Genomic DNA, 22879 nt, shown 5'->3' on the forward strand with positions numbered 1-22879 from the left:
ATGGCCACATGGATGTTTCTCACTTAGTAATGAATGTAGGCTGAGTTGTATTTTTCATGATTTTAAACTGCTACTGATATAATAATAACTAGAGATATTTAACCTAAGGAAGCATATTTTTTGCTTTATCTCTTTGAATCCTCATAACCCTCAGAAGGAGATACTGTTAATTTCCCTATTTTAGAGATGAGAAAAATGAACTTAAGATCATTTAAGTAACTAACTAGCTGTGACATTCCAGGCAAGAAGCAGAGCTGAAATTTAAATCCAGGTCTGTCTGATGCCACAGCCAAAACTCGTAATTACCATAATCTAATGCTGTCTACACACAATGTCTATTGCCTTTTTTCTGACTAGTTCTTTAGGAAAAATTCCTGAAAGTATACATGTTGGGACAAAGGAAATAGGAAATTTCAATTCTAGGAATCAGAAAAAAAAACTGCAGCTCATCAGAGAGCTGCAAGATTTGATTCATTCTGGGCTAATCTACCAGGTCTAACTAGGACAAGAGATTGAAGGTGCAAAAAACTTTTTAACTATCACATGTGCTCCAAGATGGAGTGGTCTACCTTATGAGGTGGTAAAGCTTCCATCTCCAGAGGCATCCCTGCAGAATTTGGGGAGGTCCCTGGGAGAGGGATGGTTGGAGGAGCCAGCCCTAGGAAGGTGGCTGAAGGAGAGGACCAGTGCCCTTCCCAGTTCTGCAGCTGTGGGGTGGCTGTTATGATACAACATTTGGGAAGTCTTTGTTTATCTGCCATGCTAATAAATCAGTGTTTCAAAACTGCTTATGTACAAAGAAAACCATATTTGATCTCTAAAAATGTAAAGGAGTTGGTGTTGGAGGAGGAAGGCGTAAACCCATATATGGAAATATTTTTGATGGAAGCGAAATTCAAGTACAGTTTCTGTTTCCGATTATGAGTCTTTGTTCCCTGACAATGGTCATGACTACCTTGCCTGAGCCTTCTGCCCATTCTTATTTTACTTGTGGGAGCTACATATTATGAGAGCATAAAATGTATCTTCACCTGTAGAAAGCAGTGACATGTCAACCAAAAGAGACCCAGACTGCTTAGCTTAAGTTAGCATTTTTTCCCTTTTATTCTAATAGATCCTTTTTTTTCCCATTTTGTCACTCAAAATGAGTGTCTGATGTACTAGCATAAATTGTTAAAAGGAGTTGTAGGTAAAGGAAGAGAGAGTAAAGTGGAGTTGTTTTTTTTTTTTCCCCACAAAAGCCAACCTCAATTTATGTCAAAGAGGGTTAAAAGACCTTGGGATTAAAGCAATAAACTTGCTGCTGTCAAAGCTAAAACCCGCTAACAATTTAGTGCCAAACGCATGTTGTTCAATATCATTTCATATTATATTATGTCACAAAGAGCTGACGGTTCTGCATCACCCTGACAAGGCTGATTTACTCTGAAGAATTCATCGACATTTTGCACAGTCAAAGCTGACTTCATTCTGTTTGGATGGACGGTGGGAAATATATCTGTACTCAAGTTTGAATATTAGTCTGAAATTCCATCTCTGGTTAAAGATTCAGGAGACATTGGTCCACAACTTTGCAAAGCAAGATCTTTAAAGGGCAGATATGGTCTTTTCTGTTTTCCTTGACAAGGTATTTAGGCCAAAGACTTTAAAAAATTCAACAGAAGTTAAACTAGATTTTGTATGGCATCCCTTAAAGTATGTGGACCATTAGCCAACTCTCTGGAAAAAGAATTTCTTACCAGAGGGATATTCTTAGGATTAGATATCAATCATTTTTAAAAATCCTTAAGAGATGTAATTTGCTTTGATTTCATAATTATGAGCACCCACAACACTGTTTGTTCATTTTTTCCTTACCAGTAAAAAGCATAGGAGCAGTGGACAAAGTATCAGGAGGTCCCCATCTCAGAAGTGATAGGAAAATAGGTATTATGGGAAACAAGGTCAGTGATACAGAAACATTATTCTTGGAACAGTAACAGAGGAAAAAATGACTCTGAAATAATTGGGCCTATTTTTTAAATATAAAACATGAATATACTATATAATCTGACTTTGTATAAAGGCCTATCAGATATGAGATATGTATCTATTCTATTTATGTACTTAAGCCTGAAAGACTTTACAACAAAATATTAAGAGTGGTTATCTTTGGGTAGTGCTATTAGAGGCAACAACTTATTTTTATTTTTCAAAATTTTCTAAAATACACGTCTTACTTTTGCTCATAAAAAATGATAACAGTTATTATAAACCTATAGTAAAGGATTCAAAGAAATCGCTCAGTGAACATGTTTGTAAAGTGTGGTCCTATTCTTTAAGTCAGAACAAGAAATCCCTAACTTAATAGCATTCTAAAACTGAAAGTTTCAAGCCTTCATTTCTTTAAAGTGTGCCATGTCTAGGACCCCACTCTATGCTGTACAGGAAGGGGAGTGAATAAAATGACCTCGTGTTGCTTCCCATTTACATTGCTTCCCAGATTCTGTCCTGGATACATCGGGCTGGTGTGTGCATTCCGTCTGATGGTTTGACTGACAAGCTAGAGGAAGGCAGCCCTCTACCACCAAAGGATGATTAGACTTTGACAGGCAGGTGGAGCAATTCCAGATGACAATCAGAACTCAGTGGTTTCAGAAAAGGGAGGTGTGTGTGTGTGTGTGTGTGTGTTGTCTCTTCTACAACTTGGAAAGGAGACTATTCTTAAGGTTGCCCAGCTGCCTTCTCCTGGGCCTAGATAGCTCATCTTCACCCTTCTATTTTCTGATGAGAACCTCAATTCTGGCTGCCTCTCACCCGAACAATTGCCACCACCTTGGCATTCACAAGGGAGCACACTACACAGGCCACATTCTACCAAGGGTATTTTACTTCCCCAAGCATTAAGTCTATAAGAGGTGTTGTGCATGCAGAGAACCAGGAAGCCTGGGAGAAGGTCCCTGCTCTGCACACAACATAATTGTGTGGCTTCAATTTCCCCTGCTGTGAGACTGGCCTTAGCCCATGTGCCATGTCTGAGGAACCTAGGGGCACAAGATGTGTGCAATGAACTGAACTAACCCTTACTGATAGCCTGCTGTGCCTGTGGGAGGATGGACATCATGGAATGAGATGCTACTCTTGCACTCAAGAGGCTCACAATCTGCATGGGAGCCAGGAATAAAACAATGAACTAAAACCCAGGGCCACGATGTGCTGTGGCATGGGCCGAGAAAGGCACAATTAAGTGAATGTACAGGGTACAGGCCATAACTTTTCAGCCGGGGAATGCTTTCCTGTAGAGGAAATTGCAGTTGAGCTAAATTTTGGAGGAGGGGAAGGTAAAGGCATACGAAATGCTTTGTATGTGAGGCAGTTAGGATTAAGAGATGAAACAGAGTGCTTAAAGAACTTGGATTTTCTGGTTATTTCTCATTCATCCCTCAAAGAAAGAAGAATGCCCTAGTTGGTAATCCCCTGTGAATACAGGGTTGCCATTCAACTGTCTCCAGCTGTCTCTCCCCCTACCTCTCTCCCAGGACAGACAACCCCAAAGGCTGGAGGTCATCCCCCATTTGCACATTGGCTCTCATCCTTTGGCCATGCCTCTGCTCTGATGCTCTGGGTTGCACAACTTTGGACATGCGTCTGCCATCTATGGCTTCTCGTGCTGATGTACAGGAATTCTGCAGCTCGTACTTGTGCCAATCCCATCTCTGGCAAGCACCTGAGCCTCTTGGCTGCCCTCTGAAAGGAGAAGACTGGGGCAAGGGCAGAGCCATGGAAGGACAGGTAGCTTTGTAGGATACAGTCTCAGCCATCATCAGTGCCCACTCACCTTTCCACGGCTCTCTGGGAGGAGTGCAGCTCCAAGACCAGAAACTGCTCTCCTGGAGTGCACAGGCTAGAGTGGGAAGAGGAAAGAAATGGCAGTGACTACACAACTCAAAGTGCAACTGACTCGGTAAGAGGGGCCAGACTGCTTCATCAGGGTTGGAGAAAGGTCCTGAGAGGATGTGACACCTAGGCCGGGTCTCTACCATGGCATACTGAGCCAAGCCCAGGGAGGGAAAGCCTAAAGAAGAGCTGATATATTTGCTGTGGGAGAGAGCAGAAGGGGAGGGGAAAGATGGGGTGGGACCCTCATGGCTCAAGCTATTTTACAGAGTATGGCCTTCATCCCCTGGGTACCTGAAGTCATCTGGAAGGGTTTTAGGCAGGGCTAAGGGTTTTCTGGCAGTTTGTTCTGCTGGAAAGCTAATATGGCTGCAGGGAGAGTGGACACCAGGAGACCAGCGAGAAGGATGTGATGGATACCATGCTGCAGCCTTTTCTCTCACTGCACCCTGGCCTGTGGACACCCCTCCTCAGTCCTCCAGGGAGATGCTACAGGATCTGCATGGTCAGGACGAGAACCATCACCCAGGGTTTACCAGGAGACAAATGCTCAGGGAATGATGCAAGTCCCTTGCTGTGAAGAATGCAGAACTCCTTGTGCACCCATCATGGATATCCCAGGAACACTCCTGGAGCCCCTGCAGGAAGCCTGCGCTAAAAGCTTTAGGGCACCCTGCTCCTTCTCTCTCCAGCCACCCGCCCCCCCCCCCGCCCCCACCACCATAAAGCACACAGCATTTTGCCCTACTCCCTTGGCTATTTGTCTTTACTAAGTGTCCCAAGTGTGAACATCTAGTCTTTTTTTTAAAGAGCTTAATTGAGATATAATTCACATTCTAAATTTCACCCACTTACCATATACAATTCAATTGGCTTTTAGTATATTCACAAATTAGCCAACTATCACTAAAATCGAATTTAGAACATTTTTATCACCCCAAAGAGAAATCCCTTACCCATTAGCAGTCACTGTTTATTCCCTTCACCAGCCCCCTCACCCCAAACCCAAACAACCACTAATCTTTGTCTCTATAGATTTGTCTATTATGAACATTTCATATAAACCATAGAATATATTGTCTTTTGTGACCAGCTGCTTTCACTTAGCATAATGTTTTCAAGGTTCATCCTCAGCGTTGCATGGATCAGTACTTCATTCCTTTTACTGGTTGAATAATATTCCATTGTTTGGATAGACCCCATTTGCTCATTCATCAGTTGATCGACTTTGGGGTTGTGTCTATTTTGAGGGGCTTTTATAACTAATGCTGCTATGAAAATCCATGTACAGGTTTTGTGTGTGTGTGGACACATTTCATTTCTCTTGGGTAGATACCTAGGAGTGGGATCTCTGGGTCGTATTTAACGCTATATTTCACATTTCAAGGAAATGGCAAAACTTCCTCCAGAGTGGCCTTACCAATTTATTATCCCACCAGCAATGTATTAGGATTCCAATTTCTCCACATCTCCACCAGAGCTTTTTACTCTCTGTCTGTTGGATTCTAGCCGTCCTAGGGGGTGTGAAGTTTCCAATTTCTTTCCCCAGAGGGTAAATATGGTGAGCATCTTATGTACTCATCAGCCCTTTGTATATCTTTTCTGGAGAAATATCTATTCAAATCCTTTGTCCTTTTTAAAATTGGGTTAATTACCTTTTAATTGTTGAGTTATATGAGTTCTTCATATATTTTGGATGTAAGGCCCTGATCAGACATATGATTCACAAATATTTTCTTCCATTTGCCTTTCATCTCAACTATTACAGCAGCTTCCTGTGGGTCTCCTTCCTTCTGCTCTTGTTCCCCCACAATACAACAGCCCGAGCAATCTCTTAACACAGAAATCAGGTTATATTATACAACTCCCCTGCAAAATGATCTTTGAAAAAATGCTACTCAGATCAACTCACTCCCCTGCTTTAAAAAATTGTTACAAAAAAATGAAGTTCTTCTCTGGCTTCCCATCACTACTGGGATAAAGTCTAGGATCCTCCCCCTGGCCTATAGGGCCCTGAATGGTTGTGCCTCTGCTGGTTTCTCCACTTCTCTTCCCACCCATAACTGCACTCTTACCATCCCCAACCACACTGACTTGACTTCAAAACCCCCAAGCTTCTTTATGCCTATGCCCTTTGCATTCTGGAAGGCCTTCCTCACTCCTCTTCCCCTGGCCAACTTCTTTTTATTTTTTTACGGGTGAAAGGCTGCCTCCTTACAGATTCTCCCATCTAAATTAGGTCCCTTTTGATGCAAAGAGGTCAAAATGTCACAAAATGTCATCACACATTGATTGACAGGAACTACTGATTGACATCCAGGAGACTACAAGCTGTGGAGACAGGGACCATGTGTTATGTTTCCAGCACCCAGCAGAGTGGCTGCAGAGGAGAGCGGGAGAATGCAGGTGGTGAGTGGACAAGCCATCTCCCCAAATGAAGGCAAATCTGAGGAAGCTTTCTTTAAAAATCATTCATTATATTTCTGTCCTGATCAATATGCTCTGGACACCATTTTTCTCAATAGTCTTGGAAATCACAAAATATATAAAGTTTCACCTGAAGTCCTTGCTGACTTTTGGTGCTGAAAAAGTCCCACCAAAACTACACTACAATTCTACCGTAATCATCAGCCTTCTTTTCAAAGAGCAAAGGGCCATACGGCCCAGAGTTTGGGAGAAATCCATTAACTTTTCATTTTATTTTATTTTATTTTTTAAAGACACCTTTCTAAAAGGCCTTTGAAGTGCCTTGAGTAACTTTTGCTAGATCTAATGTCCATATTAATTTTCACCCTGGCTCTGGCAGGGAATCAGAGCTGGAAGGGACATGAGTGGTCATCCTGGTCCTAGGATAGGAAATGGATCCAGAGGGTGCCCCTGGCTGTGACAGAGCTGACTCTGCAGACAGATCCCCAGACTCCCTGCCTGCTCTTCCTCCTTCATGTCCCATTGCAGTGCAGCCCCTTTGTGCTGCCCTCCCTCTACACATTTACCATTAATTTAGTACCTGGACCCCAATAGTCCAATTTTCAGCTCTGAGAAGCTCCCTTTTTCACCACTCTTGGTTCTTTTCTTTAGGTTGTCCCATACTGGGCTTAGAGGTGTACATTGTGTCCATATTTTAGCCAACCAGCACTTCATAGTCCTCTGATCACAGGGATTAGTTTAGAATTAGACTCACTGGGATGCAAACAGATTGTGGGAATAGCTGTCAGAGGCTTTCATTCTTCCCCAGGCTATACTAGAGTGTGGATGCAGATGCTGGAGCTGCTGGAGCCTCCTTGCGAACAGAGCAGGGAGGGCAGGGCCTGTTCTGAGAACATCATCCCAGCCCTGAGGCAGCTAGTCCTGCCATTCTAGTTATGAATGTTGATGAACTCGCTTTATTTTAGGTTCCTGCTGCTTGCGCAGAAAGAGTCCTGGACCCCGCCCTCAGTCCATGCCCTATTCCCCACCACCACCCCCTCCCCAGGACTTGGCAGGCTTCAGTGCACGTTGTCACAAGCACACGAAAGGCTCTCTATCAGAAAGGCACCAGTCCTTGTGCCTGAGCCGGCTTCCAGGCCTGCTGCCACTGCTCACACACAGATTGCCATTCAGCTCCCTCCAGCCACCTGTGTCTCCCAACTAGGGTGCTCTGGGTGTCTGGGCTGAATCAATTCCTCCTCCTGCAGGGCTGCCCCACGTGCTACAATGTGTTTAGCAATTATGCACCCTCTACCTAATCACTGTGACAACCATCAACACCGCTTCCCCACATTTGATGGGACCCCTGGAATATGAACCTTGCATCCCCTCTCTCACCCCCATTCTCCCAAGTCCTGCCTTGAATTCACTGGGAGAAGGATCCCTGCAGGCCACAGCTGTCTTCATCCCATTGTTGTCCTTCCTGAGGTCTCACTTCCTCCAGGGAGAAGCCTGGGGACGCTGCCCCAGATAGTTCAAAGGAAGACACAGACATGGGTGCTCCCTCTCCACAGCCTCGAAACGAGGCTTCATTCTCCCAGCAACATCCACCTGACAGCGCTGCCAGGCGGTCTCCATCTCCTGCTGGAGGCTTTCCAACCACTTAGCACAGTTTTTCAATTTCCACTGCTTATGCACATACATCTCCATGCCTGCGGATGGATTGCCACAGGAACTTTCCTCTCCAAAAATTCTGATGGACGGCATTTTTACCTTGGAATGATGCTGAAGTTAAAGTGATCTTCACCAATATTCATTATGGGGTAATGGCATAGAGCACCAGATCAAAAATTCATGGCAGGCACACTGCAACACTTTCCTCTTTGCAGGCATGTAAAGCAAATCTATGGCTCCATGGGTATGTACATATGCATACCTGCCACGTGGCTGTATTATACAGCCTACACGCAAAAGCACATTCAAGCACACATGTGCACGTGATGTCACATCCTCACTCCAGGCTCATTTCAATGGCACTGCAGTAGCTAACCATTCCAAGAATAAGGTCAGGGTGACAGAATTTCTCAGCCAAGAGGAGGACCCAAGAGTAGGGGGTTCAGTTTCTCCCATTCCACTATAGCTAGGAGTTAATTCGTCAATACCACAGCACATTCCAATGGCATGCAGAAGCCAGGAAGGGAGCACATGTGGCTTCCAAGTGTCCGCCTGTTCTGCAGCAACAAGCCAGGAGGACAGAGTGTGGGACCAAACCTAGGCAGAGCACAAAGCTCAGGAGCACAGGCCCACACCGAGGCCGAGCAACGAGCTTCCTGCAGCCCGGCCCCCAGTCCTAGGTTATGTGTCTTAAAGTCAAGAGCTTTCATGGAAATTGAAAGGACTCCTCCCGCTGCCATGACGAAGTCCTGGCTCCTCCTCCCCATGGGTAGCAAGGGAAGAGGGTCCCCTCTGTTATCTCCCAAACCCGTTACCCCCTCTTCTGCCCTCTTTGGACCTTTCTCCTTTGGGTCCCACCCACACTTACGCAGCCTCCACGACAGGTCCAAGAAATGCTTTCATTTCTTCCTTTCCTATTCTTATGCCCCAAACCTGGCTTTATTTTGCCATTTCAGTGCCTAGGAACCCCAGTGCAGTGTTAATAGAAGTGGACAGAGTCAGGGACACATTCCCACCATCCTGACCACCTTTGGAACCATTGTCACCCATCATCACCCTTGTTGCCCAGCCACCTCGGTCTTTGGGAAGAAGGCAAAGCACCTGATTACAATGCTGTGAAAATGTTTGGTTTCAGCTTGTTCCTAGAGGGAGAGAGGAGTTTGGTTTTCCTTTTACTTCCTTCTCCTTTTGATCCACAGGAAAGAGAACCCTAAATACCCACTCTTTGCCACACCTTAAATCTCTTGTCTCTAATAGTGTCTCTGGGGTCACAGAGGGAGTACTACCTTGTTTCCCACAACTTAGTTCATCACCATGGCTGCCAGTTTCTGCCATGTTTGCTTCATCATAAGTGCAGTTTCTTTAAAGACCCTGAGTTATTTCCTATGAGAAAGTAAGGCAGTGAAAATCAGAACCAGTTCTTTGTTTTTCTTTTTTTTTTTTTTTTGCTTATAGAATGTAAGAAACATATGCCCCTTCCCCACCTCCTAAACATTCTTCAGGAAGGATATCTACCATGCCCACTGGTGACCCAGGGCTGTTTGGATGAATGTCTGAGCACCACTAGCAAAGAGCAGACCATAGAAAGATGGGTACAGATGGCGAGGCACTTCTAGTCCATGCCCTTCCCAAGGTTCCTGTGCTGAGGTGCAAAAGAATAGAATGACCCTCAACTAGGAAACCACCAGTGCCCATTCACCAAGGACACCTTGGGTGGCACCTCTGTCACAGCATACTTAAAGCATGAAGAGCCACCACAATTGGAAGGCAGCCACTCCATTCTCTTTCCCTACCACACATGTCCCAATCCTTTCAAGGACAGAACAGAGGCAAAGAAGCCCTGTTTCTGATTCCAGAAGTATTAAGGATCTAGTGGAGGGCATGTGCTAAGTTCTAAAGGAAAAAGGAGAGAAGGGAGGAAAGACTGGGGTGGGAGAAGGGGTGGAGCAACTCAAATTTTTCAATACAGGTGTAAGGACCACGTAATTCTCAAGCCATCACCCTCTAGCCCTACCTCTAGCAGAGAACCCTTAGGTGTAATGAAAGGGTGTTGAATGTACACAGAGGTTGAAACAAAGCTGAAAACCACGAAGTCAGACACAAGATGAATATGTGGCTGTTTGGATAAATCCCCCAACCAGAATAACGAGGTTTGAAAATGAGGGAGTCAAACTAGGATTCCAAGAAAATACAGAACATCCAGTTAAATTTGAGGTTCAAACACCCAAGGACTGACTCTCGGTAGAAATATATCCCAGATATTTCATGGGACATACATATACTAGGATTTTTCCTTTGGGTCTCTGAAACTCAATATTAATCAGGCATCCCACTTCTTTTTCTAACTCTTGCCAGGTTTATGTTGGACAAAAAGTCCAAGGCTTCTTTCAGCTCTGCCATTCCATTCTCTGCTTTGTCTCTGTCCCTGAGGGATGAGGTGGGAGAGGTGCATGCAGGTCAGATGAGAAGAGCTCTAGGGGAAGGGCTGTAACCCTAACAAAGACGAGAGTATCAAGATTTGCTAAAATGGTAGTGATGCCAGCCCATTGAGTCTGGATATCTCAACCTGCTGGAGCTGGAACCATTGAACTCCCAGGGAGCAACTGGGAAAACATGGCTTCATCATTAAAAATAAAACTGTGTAATCTGTTTTGGTAACCCCAGAAACTGACACACATACTTTAGGGAGAAAAAAAAAGGTCTAATACTCTGTGTGACAAATTTTATTCATTTTTTTTGGTCTAAACCACTAATTATTTCACCTGTATGAAATTCCTCTATTATTTTCACCCCCAGAAAATCACAGGGCCGTAAGAGCTCTAGTACCTGTCACACAAGGCGTAAACAATACCGCACAATAAAACCTTACAGCACGGCACGCACAGTAGCGGCTTGCTGGATAAAATAAAACATCAAAGCACTAACATTAACCAAAGGTAGCCAATGAGGAGGAATATGGCAGCTGAGTTTGAAGGCTGAATTCCTAGAGCCCTGGACAAGGGACTTCACAACTCTGGGAGAGAGAAAGGGTCAGGTCTTGGGGATGGGGAGAGGCAATCAACTGTCCTGATCTGACCAGGACCAGACTCCCTTCAGCGCCTTCATTCACAGGTTCACAGTCAAGTTGTCCCTAAGTCCTATGCATCTGGTTCTCACTTTATAGTTTGCAAATTATTACATATTCATTGGCTTATTTGATTCTCCCCCAAATCTGTAAAAGAGGACCAAACCCTCCTATTTCTCCAGGAACTGACTCTTGGAGAGATTAGGGATTTGACCATGGGTACTAAGATTTAAGACAGAAGTGATGGAGACTATAAAAAACAGTGACCCAAAAACACAATCTAGTTGGGGAGACACCCATTTACCAAATTATCACACTAATGAATATTTCATGTTACAGCTGAAAAGAGAACTTGAATTTATAAAGCATAAGACACGACTTAGCCGTGAGGCATCAGGGGAGGCTCCCCCAAGGAGGTGGTACTGTAGCTGTTATAGAGGTGCCCAGGGTATGGGAGAAAAGCCTTCCAACCAGAGGGCAGAGACCTGGGCAGGGAAAGGCTGGTGGCACACCTGGAGAGCAAGGAGCCAGTCACGAAGGGGGTGGAGCACGCAAGGAAAGAGAAGGGAAAGACAAGGAGGGGGAGTCAACGAGGCCAGATCCTTCTGGGCCTCAAAGGCCATGCTAAGGGATATCTCAGGAGGGTGTTAAGCAAGGCAGTGATGGTACCTTTCATCACAGTTCTGTGTAATGCTGTCTTCTCCATCTCACCACCATGATGTTGGCTCCAGAGCCCCACCTTCATTCCAATGAGTTTTTATTTTGAGGGTCACTGTTTTATATATAATCTCCACCCCTTCTGCCTCAAATCTTAGTACCTTTGGTTAAATCACAAACCTCCCCAGGAGTCATTTCCTGGAGGTGTGGTCTTATTTTACAGATTTGGTAAACTGTAAAGTGTTAACCAGATGTGCAAAACTGTTAGTGACTTGGCTGTGTTTCCTACCCTGTGAACAAGGCATTGGGGAGAAGCACTAGGCCCGGTCAGATCCTGATTGCTAATCATCAGTCTGCCTCACTAAGACCTTGGGACTTGTCTGGATCATCAATAGAGGATTTGTCATCAAGAGGTGGCAAAACCTTCATCTGAATCATGCCCCTTCTGCTGGTAGTCAACTGGCAACTCTGTCTAGAGTGGGAAGGAAGCCCTTAGTGGATGCCAGGAAGAGGACAACAGGTGTAACCCCTCTTGGGGTGAGGCAGCTCAGGTGAAGACTGGAGGGCCTCTTGCTCCCTACTCCTGGGTCTGAAAGTCTGGTACCTTTGTCCCAAACCCCAGCATCCTCTCTTACTCTTATCACATCCCATTTGTCTCTTCCTATCCCCTTCATCTCAATAATTCTTTCATGTTTGGGATATGGGGAAATTTTCTTTTATTTATAAACATTCTCCCAAACCTACTGTCTAGACATGTAAATCCTTTCCATCCCTCTGAGACCTAACTTTGGATTCTCATTTTTTTCCTGCACTCAGCTGTACCATTCTTTCCCTGTGTCTTTCTTTTCATGAGGCATGAAACATATAAAGGCTGGCTGACTAAGTGGACAAAGGTCAGGGTGTAGAAGGAAATAATATTGTTTGTCAAAGATCATGTTGGTCCCATCATTGAGAATGGAGGGATGAGGTTAAATAAGGTGGTGGTTATTACATAACCCAGAGAAAAAGACATGGTGGCTTGGACTGTGGTAACTGTGCTGGACATGAAAAGAACAGACCATATTTTACATAAGGGGGAGGTAAAATTCTGAGATTGGGCAGTATTTTGGATGTGGAGACTAGGGAAAGAGATGCCAAGGAGACCCTAACAATTCTTTTTCATATCTGGATGGAGTGATGGTGTCTTCACTGGAAATGGGAAAATTCAGATGAGAATCAGTGTTGGGAAGAAAGATCATGAGTTTCATTTTAAACGCACTCAGTTTGAGATGCCCTTGAATCTTTTAAGAAAAGGTACAAATGAGCCAGAGATACTGGTCCTGGGCTCAGCAGAAAGGTATCCACAATAGATAAAAATAAGAAAGTCACCAACATGTAGATGGTAAGAGGGACCATAAAGGTGTAGGACCAAACCTTGGTTGGCTCCAGCATTTAATGGTTGGGCAGAAGAGACTGAGCCTGCAAAGAGACTGAAAATGAGATGCTCGAGTGGAAGAAAGAGAACCAAGAGGATGTACCACACAGAATCCAAGGGAAGAGAAGGTTTCAATGATGATGCAATGGTTTCCACTGTCCAAGGTTGCTAAGGGTCAAGGGAGTGAGGACTTAAGACCAGCCATTGGATTTAGGGTCACAGAAGTCATTGATGACTTAGTAACGCTGTTGGGAGAATGATGTGGGCAGACGCCATAGTGATGCAAACTGCATGTGAATGGGAGTGAGGAAATAGGACAGAAGCATATGGACCATTTTTTACCAAAGTAGAGACCACTTCTCCAGCAGTTTGGCTGTGGCAATGAGAAGGGTAATAGGGTAGCAGCTGGAGGTAATGTGGAATCTAGCAAGGCATATTTATTGGCTTGCTTTCTTGTTTGACTTGGGATGGGAATTTTGAATGTGTTCACAAGTCAGTGGAAAGGCCCCTGAGTGCAAAGGTCATTTATGTAATGATAAGAATGAAAAGGTATAATAGATAGTGTTGTCTTCCTGAGAAGGTAGAAGAGGTAGGATCCAAAACTTGGGTGGCTGTAGTGGGGAGAATTCAACTCAATGAGAGGAGTTTCCTCTTTTCAAAAGCAGGGTAAGAGTGAGAAGATTGGTGCCAAAGTAGATGGTTTGGAGCTTGGCACCAAGAAGCTTAGTTCCTGTGCAATGTCCACTACATTCTCTGTAAAGTAGATGGAGGTACTATCTGCTGGGTGGAGTAAGCCAAATATTTGACAGGGGTAGGTATGTTTTGAAACAAATGTCTATGAGTGCTGAAAGGAAGTTCAGCTGAGAAACTTCATAGAAGAACCAAGCAGATTTGAAAGACCCTTTGGGACTGGTGAGCATGGCTTTAAAGCAATCCAAGAGCAGTTGGGTTGAAATGACCTCCATCTATTTACCCAGAGGATAGACACATATAACCATTCCTGATCGTTGGAAACCATATCAGTCTAAATAAGAAGGCAGTTTTGTAAATGGTTACATACAGCTAGCTCTGTCTCCTTAACTGATAAGCACACTCTTTGAAAACATCTACTCTGTCGTTTTGCTTGTCCTTCTTCTACTAATCCTCTTCTACTATCTCTGCTCCCAATTTCAGGCAGAGAACATGTCAATGGTATTCAAACAAAAAATGAAATAAAACTTGTAAAAGAAATGTGAAATCTTTGAAGTGTGCAAGGCAAAACTGAGTCTTTAAATTATTACTGTATCACTAGGGAAGTTTAAAATGGATATTGACATTGCAATGTGCATTTTGAGGATTTTTTTAAAAACTGCATTCATATACATTATTCATTTGGTCATAAAATCACTAATGGGACAGGAATGATTAGTTCCATGTTCAGTCCAGGAAACAGGGGTGGCCAGTTGAAGGTCACAAAGTATCAGAACTAAAGGTGGAATCCAGGTATCAGGATACCACAAAGGGAGCTCACTGCATCACTGCTCAAAGATGCCACAACATAAGGGTATCCAATGTGGATTAATTATCTTCAGGGCTGATGAAGTGAGATGAATCTCCAGGCTCATGTGTTAGATTCAGAGCATAGTTTTCAAAGTTTCAGAACTTCTCTCATGACATGCACCACTGACCATGCCTACAAGACCAACAGGTACCAGGGCAGCCACTGGCTATAGAGACCCACCTTCACCTGCTTCCTCACCTCCTGCCAGGAGTAAAACTGCTTTGGGTGCATTTGTCTAAAGTTTGTTTTCTTCATCTAATGCTTTTGGGATAACTGCAAAGGAAAAAAGCCCTGCCTGGACATTTTTCTGGATGTGTTGAGGCCAGAACCACATGGCCAATGCTTGGCCCAGCCTAAGAATCTAAAACTAATCTTACAGAGCCTGAGGCAGGTCAGAATAACCCAGTAAATGCGTCATTTTTCTGTGAACTTTGAGCTAAACACATCGTCCACTCTTCCCCATGTACTTGCCATGTGTGTTAATATTTTGGCAACATTAGCAAAGAAAGAAATATTCAAATAATATTCAGGAGGGAAAAGGTATCTGGCAGTTCCATACATTAAAAACAAACAAACAAACAAAACAAAACAAACAAACAAAAACATAGTAAAATTGCCATCAGATGATAAGGAACAAAATGGAAAGGACCTGACACAGTTGTTTATCAGATCTGAGTTAGGAAAAAGGTAGTCCCTTGGAAACTGGGATATTTGATATTAGATGGGCAAACAAGTCTCGTTTGCTTTCAAAGAATCTCTTGTGTGGATGTGACTCTAGGACTCTGCATCGTGCTTTGGAAAATGTCCTTGAGTTTCAGGGAGAAATTGGAAAGCATGCATTCTAAGCTGGGATATGTTCTGAGTCTATTTCATTTCTTAAATGTCTAGGAAATATCAAGAGGATCTATTAAGCTAAAGGACCCATGTTAATGCAACATTAGAGAACTTGATTAGAGCCTAGCACTCAGGAAAATCATTTTCAGCTTCGCACATGCTACATTGCACATGTAATATGTTGTGTTTGATGTTATTTGTCATTTATTAAATGTGTATGCTAATATGAAGTGTTCCATTTCCTCACTGGAATGTTAAAAAGAAAGCTCAATCTTCCTTCACACTCGTGCCCATGAAACCTGGTTTCTCCAGCCCTCCATGATCCAAGGCTGAGGATCAAAGTCACATTCCTTAAAATCCTATTTATTTCATGTCTACTGTCATCAAAGTATTGGGTTATAAAATATGTCGGGGAGACCATAACTTAATAAGAGGCAGCCTCTGGCCTCCAGAGGCTTACAATTTTCTGGGGAGAAAGAGATTTGCAGAATGAATTAAATACAATATGTCAAATGCAGTAATAAGGGCATAATGAATGCATCAAGAGAAGAGATTCCTGCTGTTGGGGTTTCGAGAAGATTTGTGGGGGAGGCAACATTTAAGCTGGGAATCTAGAGCAGAAATTCTGATTTACTAAAAGAAATAATTGAGGGGAACAATCCTCAATACTTTTAAAAAGTAACAGATTGTCACAGTGAGTATCTTTTGGTCTTGGTGTCACCTGAGGACAAAGCGATGGGTATCAGAAGGAATACCAGGGTGAGTGGGAAAATGAAGGATTTGCAATAAAGTAAAATGTGTTTCACAGCTCCTGAATCTCGTTAACCATTTAGAGAATAATATTAAAGCATTTGGAAGAAGAAAGCAAAAGTTTCCTCTAGAGATTTTCTTTAGAAATAGTTGTTTCCTAAGTGAGTCCCATTACATCATGTCCCTGTCCCACCTTCTATGAAAACACAGCCAAGCGAGGAGTCTGCTGTGATTTTCATCCAGGGATAAGGAAAAAATTACCCCCACTGAACAGGGATGGTAGTTAACAAAATGAGGTAGCTTTTCGATTGTGTCACAAGTCATGCTTGCTTAACATACCAGCTACACAAAACAATAAAAAAACTTTTATTGACATTTAAAATTATGGCATAGTTTTTCATGCCATGGTTTAACAGTTTCCTTATAGTATTAATCTAGGCTTTCTGTTTTTGCTGCTTACAAATTATTTTCAATTAATATGCTTGCTTATGTCTTCTTACACTGAGTTGGTAACATTTCTCTATGATAGATTCTGAAAAGTACGGTAACAGGGGCAAAGTTTGTTATTTGCCTTCAAAATTGATTAACTCTTTTTATACTATTTGTACATATCCTTTATTGCTTTATTTTCTATTGCATTGCTTGGATTTTCTTAATGTTTCAAAAAATCTTATATTTTGGAGAATTATCCTGTGATATATACGTACAAATCTTCTCTCCCTATGTCACCTTTAACTTGTGAATTTATCCATTTTTCTGTTTTTTTATGATTATTAAAATGAATTCTGTAATACTTTTGACAGTCTGACAGTTTTCTCTTTCTCAGTATCTCTGTCAGTCTTTAATATGTCTTAAATTCATTTTGTGAATTTTCTAAATTAGATATTGAACATGTAGGACCAGTTCTCCTAATTTCTTTAACACACCTTCCCTTTCCACTAATTTCATATATCATTGTATCAGCTGTTAATTTCTATATATATGGGTCTGTTTCTGGAATTTGCAGTCTATTCCTCCATATATTTGGATATTCTTATGAAACCCTTACTTCTCTAATGAACTAGAATTTCATAAATCTGATATCAGATGGAAAATATCCATTCTTTCCATCATATTTTTCAAAATTGCTATGGGTGTCAAAGAGTACTTGTCCATTTTCTATGAAAATTTCATTGGGATTTGTATTGGATTATATTAAATTTTTAGATAATTTTGGCTAGCCAACATCTTTAAAATTGATCTTTCCATTCACGAACATGAAATAATTCTTATTTATTCAGGTCTTAATTGATTAATTGTTAAAGTTTTTTAAAAAATAATTCAGCTTATTTATTCCACGATGTAATATTTTATATATATATATATATATATATATATATATATATATATATATATTTTAACTTTGTATGAGGTGCATTGAACTTGGTTGTTGTTGGTGTATAGAAAAACTTCTGAATTTGCATGTTAACATTGTATTCAGCCACTTTGCTGAAATTTATATCAATATTAATAGATTGTTAATTGGTTATTGTGATTGTTTATAGATTCTCTTGGATTTTTAAAAGTAGGTAATCATATCATCTTCAAGACAGTTTTGTTTCTTTCAACTTAATTCCCTCTTATTTTTCTTTGCTAATTAGCTAAGACATCCAATGAAGTGTTGAAAATAGCAAGCATTTTTATGCTTGTCCTAACCTTAATAGGAATACATATGTTCAACCAATACTTTGAAAATTTGCTGTACTTATTTATATTTCCTTCTATCCTTAGTTTACTATTTTTTCATGAGTCTGGATTTTTAAATGCTTTTAGACAACTATTAAATAAATGGTTTTACTACTTAACTTTTAATGTCGTAAATTACATTAATAGATTTTATTATGTGGAAGCTCCCATATTTACATTACTAGGCCTTAATTTTCCCCTGAACTCCAGAATTAATAGTCAACTGCCTCTATTTTTTTTAAAGATTTATTTTTATTTATTTCTCTCCCCTTCACCTGCATTGTCTGCTCTCTGTGTCCATCTGCTGTGTGTTCTTCAGCATCTGCTAGCATTGTCAGCGGCGCCGGGAAACTGCATCTCTGTTTTGTTGCATCATCTTGCCGCATCAGCTCTCCATGTGTGTGGTGCCACTCCTGAGCGGGCTGCTCTCTTTTATCATGCAGGGCGGCTCTCCTTGTGGGGTACACTCCTTGCATGTGGGGCACTCCTACACAGGGATACTTCTGCATTGCACAGCATTCCTTGCACACAGCAGCACTGCATGTGGGCCAGCTCACCACACAGGTCAGGAGGCCCTGGGTTTTGAACCCTGGATGCTCCATATGGTAGGTGGATGCACAATCAGTTGAGCCACGTCCGATTCCCTCAACTGCCTCTTGACAGATCCACGTGAAAGAACAATAAGCTGCTCAAACTTTTAATATGGCTAAAACCCAACATTTAATTTTCTTACCCAAATCTCTTTTTCCCTCAGAAATTCCAATCTCCATAAATGGCAACTCCATCCACCCAGTTGTTTAGAACAAAACACAGGAAACTTTGCCCCTTTCTTTCTCTGATATATTGCATTCACTCCATTAGTAAACTTTGTAGCAGCCATCCCCACACTATCTCTTTAGTCCAAACCCCAGCATTTCTCATCTGAGTGATTGCAGTAACTTCCAGTGAGTCTCCATGCTTCCAATCTCACGCCTCATTCTAGTCCCAAACCTGCAGCCCAGGGGTCCTCATTGCATCTCCTGCTCAAAATGTTCACTCACTTCCCATCACAGTTAACATAAATTCCAAAATTCTTTCCATGGCTTAAAGTGCAACACAACCTAGACCACAATACCTGCTAAACTCTCCTCCTACCATCACTTTCCTCTGGATTCCTGAACTTCTGCTACATTAGCCACCTTTTAATTCCTTCATCTACTGCATTAGCCATGTTTCAATTCCTTCAAGCATACTCCCAGCTCAGGGCCTTTGCACTTGCTGTTGCTTTACATGGAAAACACTTCCTTCACTTTATTCAGGTCTCTGCTGTAATATCACTCTATCAGAGAAGTCTTCTTTGACCACTCAGTCTAAACTGGCCCGTGTTCATCATTTTCTTTTCCTTCATCATGCCTTGATTTTCATCATCACCTGACGTTATAGCATACATATAATCCATATTTTTCATTTCCTTCCTGTCTAGTAGTAATGAAAATTCCATAATAACATGATCTCTGTTTTATTTACTGCTCTATTCCCACTGACAAGAGCAATCAAAATGTACCCAGACTTTGCCAAATGTCTCTAGGGGAGACAATTAATAATCACTGCATTAAATGCTTATGTTAAAAAAGAACAACTGTTACAAATCCTTAATTTAAGCTTCAACCTTAAAAAAAAAACTAGGAAAGAAAAGCAAATTAAGCCTAAAACAAGCAAAAGAAAATAATAATAAAGATCTGAATGACAATTAAAAAAAAAAAAGAAGAGCAACAGCAAAATGATAGGGAAAAGCAATGAAACAAAAAATCGGTTCTTAAAAGAGTAAAACAGATAAACCTCTAGCAACACTGACCAAGAAAAAAAGAAGGAAACATGAATGACTAATATTGGGAAGGGGACATCACTATAGACATGAAAATAAAACTGACAGTGTGTATTATTATTATTATTACTATTATTATTGGAAAAAATAGACCAGAACAAATAGTATTATCAGGGTTAAAGAGGGATAAGAAGATATAACATCCTAAACATGTACGTACATAATAACCATGTTTCAAAATACAAAAACAAGCACTGATAAAACTGAAAGGAGAAACAGACAGCTCCAAAATTATAGTTAGGGATTTTAACGCTCTGGTCTCAGTACTTGATAGAACAAGTAGACAGAAAATCAATAAAAGCATAGAAGACATGAACAACACTATCCATCATTTTGCCTTGATTGACATTTACAGACATTCTATCCAGTATCAGAGTACACATACTTATCAAGCACTCAGAGAGTGATCACTAAGATAGACCACATGTTGGACAATAAAAAAATTGTTAATATGTTTAAAAGGATTGGAAGCAGACAGAGTAGTGTCTCTGATCTAAACAGAGTTAAAGTAGATATTTAAAAAATGAAAAAATATCTGTGAAATCCCTAAATATGAAGAAAATAGAGAACACTCTTCTAAATAGCACCTTGGTCAAGTTACAAGTTACAAGAAAGATTAGACAGTATTTCTAACTGAATGAAAATAAAATCACAACATATAAATATGTGAGTTACAGCTAAAGTAGTGCTTTGAAGGAAATTTATAGCAGTAGGTGCCTGCAGAAGAAAACATTTCTGTATTCAATGCTCTAAGCTCTCACCTTAAGAATTAGGAAAAGAAAAACAAATTAAAGTCAGAGTAAGGAGAAGAAAAGATTGAATAAAGATAGGAGCTGAGAAAACTCAATGAATAATAAGCAACAAAGAAAAAATAATGAAATTGAAAGCTTATATTTGGAAAAAAATCAATAAATTCTGTAAAGCTCAAGCTACACTGATCACGAAAATAAAAGAAAAGGTAGTGATTAACAACAGTAGGACTGAAAGACAGAACCACATACTCTACAGGCATTGAAAAGATAAGAAAATAATACCAACAGCGTTATGAAAGATATAAGGTAGAAATAGGAAGTACCTATTAAAATATTGTACTCATAATTAAAACCTTCCACAAAGAAAACTCCAGGCCCAAGACCTTCTCTGGTGAGTTCTTGAAAATGTTTAAGAACGAATACCAATCCTACAAACTTTTCATAGATATTAGAAGAGGAGGAAACACTAACCAACTCACTTTTTGAGGACAGTATTTCTCTGATACAAAAACTAAACAAAAATATTGGAGGAAAAGAAAACAAGAGGCCATCATTCTTTGTGAATGCAGGTTTAAAATCTTTAGCAAAATATTAGCACGTTGAATCCAGCAGTATGTGAAAATTCTAAAACACCATGATCAAAAAGGTTTATCCTGCTGTAGGGGAGAATTTGCAGAAAGGCCCTTTTCTCCCCATGATGGGTCTGTCTACTGCACAACCTCCTTTCTCTCTGGACCTCACACCTGCCCTGGCCAGGTTGCTTTCCAGGCCTTCCATTGACTGAGAGTGGCTGAATTGCAGCTCCACCCAGGACACACCCAATCCCCAACTCAACTTTTGTTCTGTCTTTCACACAGCAGCAAAACTGGATTAATACTTCCTAATCTGTGCATAAATAAGTCCTTTAAGTTTCAAGGCCAGCCTTGCTCAAACAGCAATAGCTTACATTCCACAATGTACTTAATCAGGATTGTCCTTGTCTCCCTTCCTGTACCAATACATCTGCCTACATCCTCTTTTATCTTTTTTTCTCCTCATTATAAAAACACAAGCAGAAAATCCAGAAAGCTTGCAAAATTAAAGAGATCAAAGAAAAAAGGTAACTCATGGTCCTACTAACCACAGTAACCACTGATTATATTTTATGTGTAGTACAATTGACAAAAAATTTAATTCTTTTGCAATTAAATTTATGTTATTTTCTGGCTTTTATATTATGCTTAAGGCCCCCAAAAGAAAAGTATTCATTTGTTTCTGCAGTAGTTAAACAGTAACCCAAGAACCATTTAACTATTTCATAAATGACCCCACCTGTGTCATATAATACACAATTTTGTAGCTCTATTTCTGCTAGACCTGCTACTGTGCCCCCCCACCTCTTCAATACCTCACTCTCATTCCCTCCACAGGCTCTAAGACTCTCCCTAAACTTGTAAAGAAGAAGCCTAAATGACTACAGATCAAGATAATACAGATCGTAACATCTCCCTGGAGTCACAATGGTCCCAATCACCTTACTAATAATTATTCGATGACAAGTCCTGTTGACATCTGTTCTTACATCGTACCTGTTTAGGACTCAAACTCAGGACTCTACATGTAAGCATTTGGCTACACTTCCTTTCATAGATGATGCTTTTCTCTCTCCTAATATTTACGCCTTTATTTATTTTTCTTGCCCAATTGCACTAGCTATATTTCCACATAATATCAAATAATAATACTGATAGATATTCTTTGTTACTCTAGCCCTAACAGATATAATTTCAGTGTTTTGCAAATATATATGAGAGTGGTGAATGGAACAAAACATGCTTTTATACATTTCAATGGTATCCTAAGAATTTAATTTGATCATTTAGACAAACAGTTTTAAAATTTTATCAAATGTCTTTTTGGCAATTGAGGAAATAAATTTTTCCTTTCCCTCTATACTATTGTTATTAAATTTATTTATATACTTCCTAATATTGAATTCCTTTGTTTTCTAATAATAAAAATGTGTCTTTAGCTGTGGAGCTTTTTCATTATAAAACCAGATTTGATGCTAGTACTTTAACATTTAAGAATTTAAATCTGTATTCCCATGTGAAGTGACCTTTGGTTTTCTTTTTTACTTTTGTGATTTATAGGCTGGTTTTAATATCAGAATCATGATAGTTTTCTTAAATTATGGAGCACTTACTATGGAGCTATTCTGCTTATTAAATGCTTAAAAGAATTTGTCTATGTTTGAATCTTGCAAATTTGTAGAAGAAAGCCTTCTATGTTTTTTTGTTTTTGTTATTATCTTTTATTTTTTCACAGAGAATGTATTTGGGGC

Source organism: Dasypus novemcinctus, chromosome 18 (genome assembly GCF_030445035.2).
Source record: "Dasypus novemcinctus isolate mDasNov1 chromosome 18, mDasNov1.1.hap2, whole genome shotgun sequence".
In the NCBI taxonomy this organism is placed as follows: Eukaryota; Metazoa; Chordata; class Mammalia; order Cingulata; family Dasypodidae; genus Dasypus; species Dasypus novemcinctus.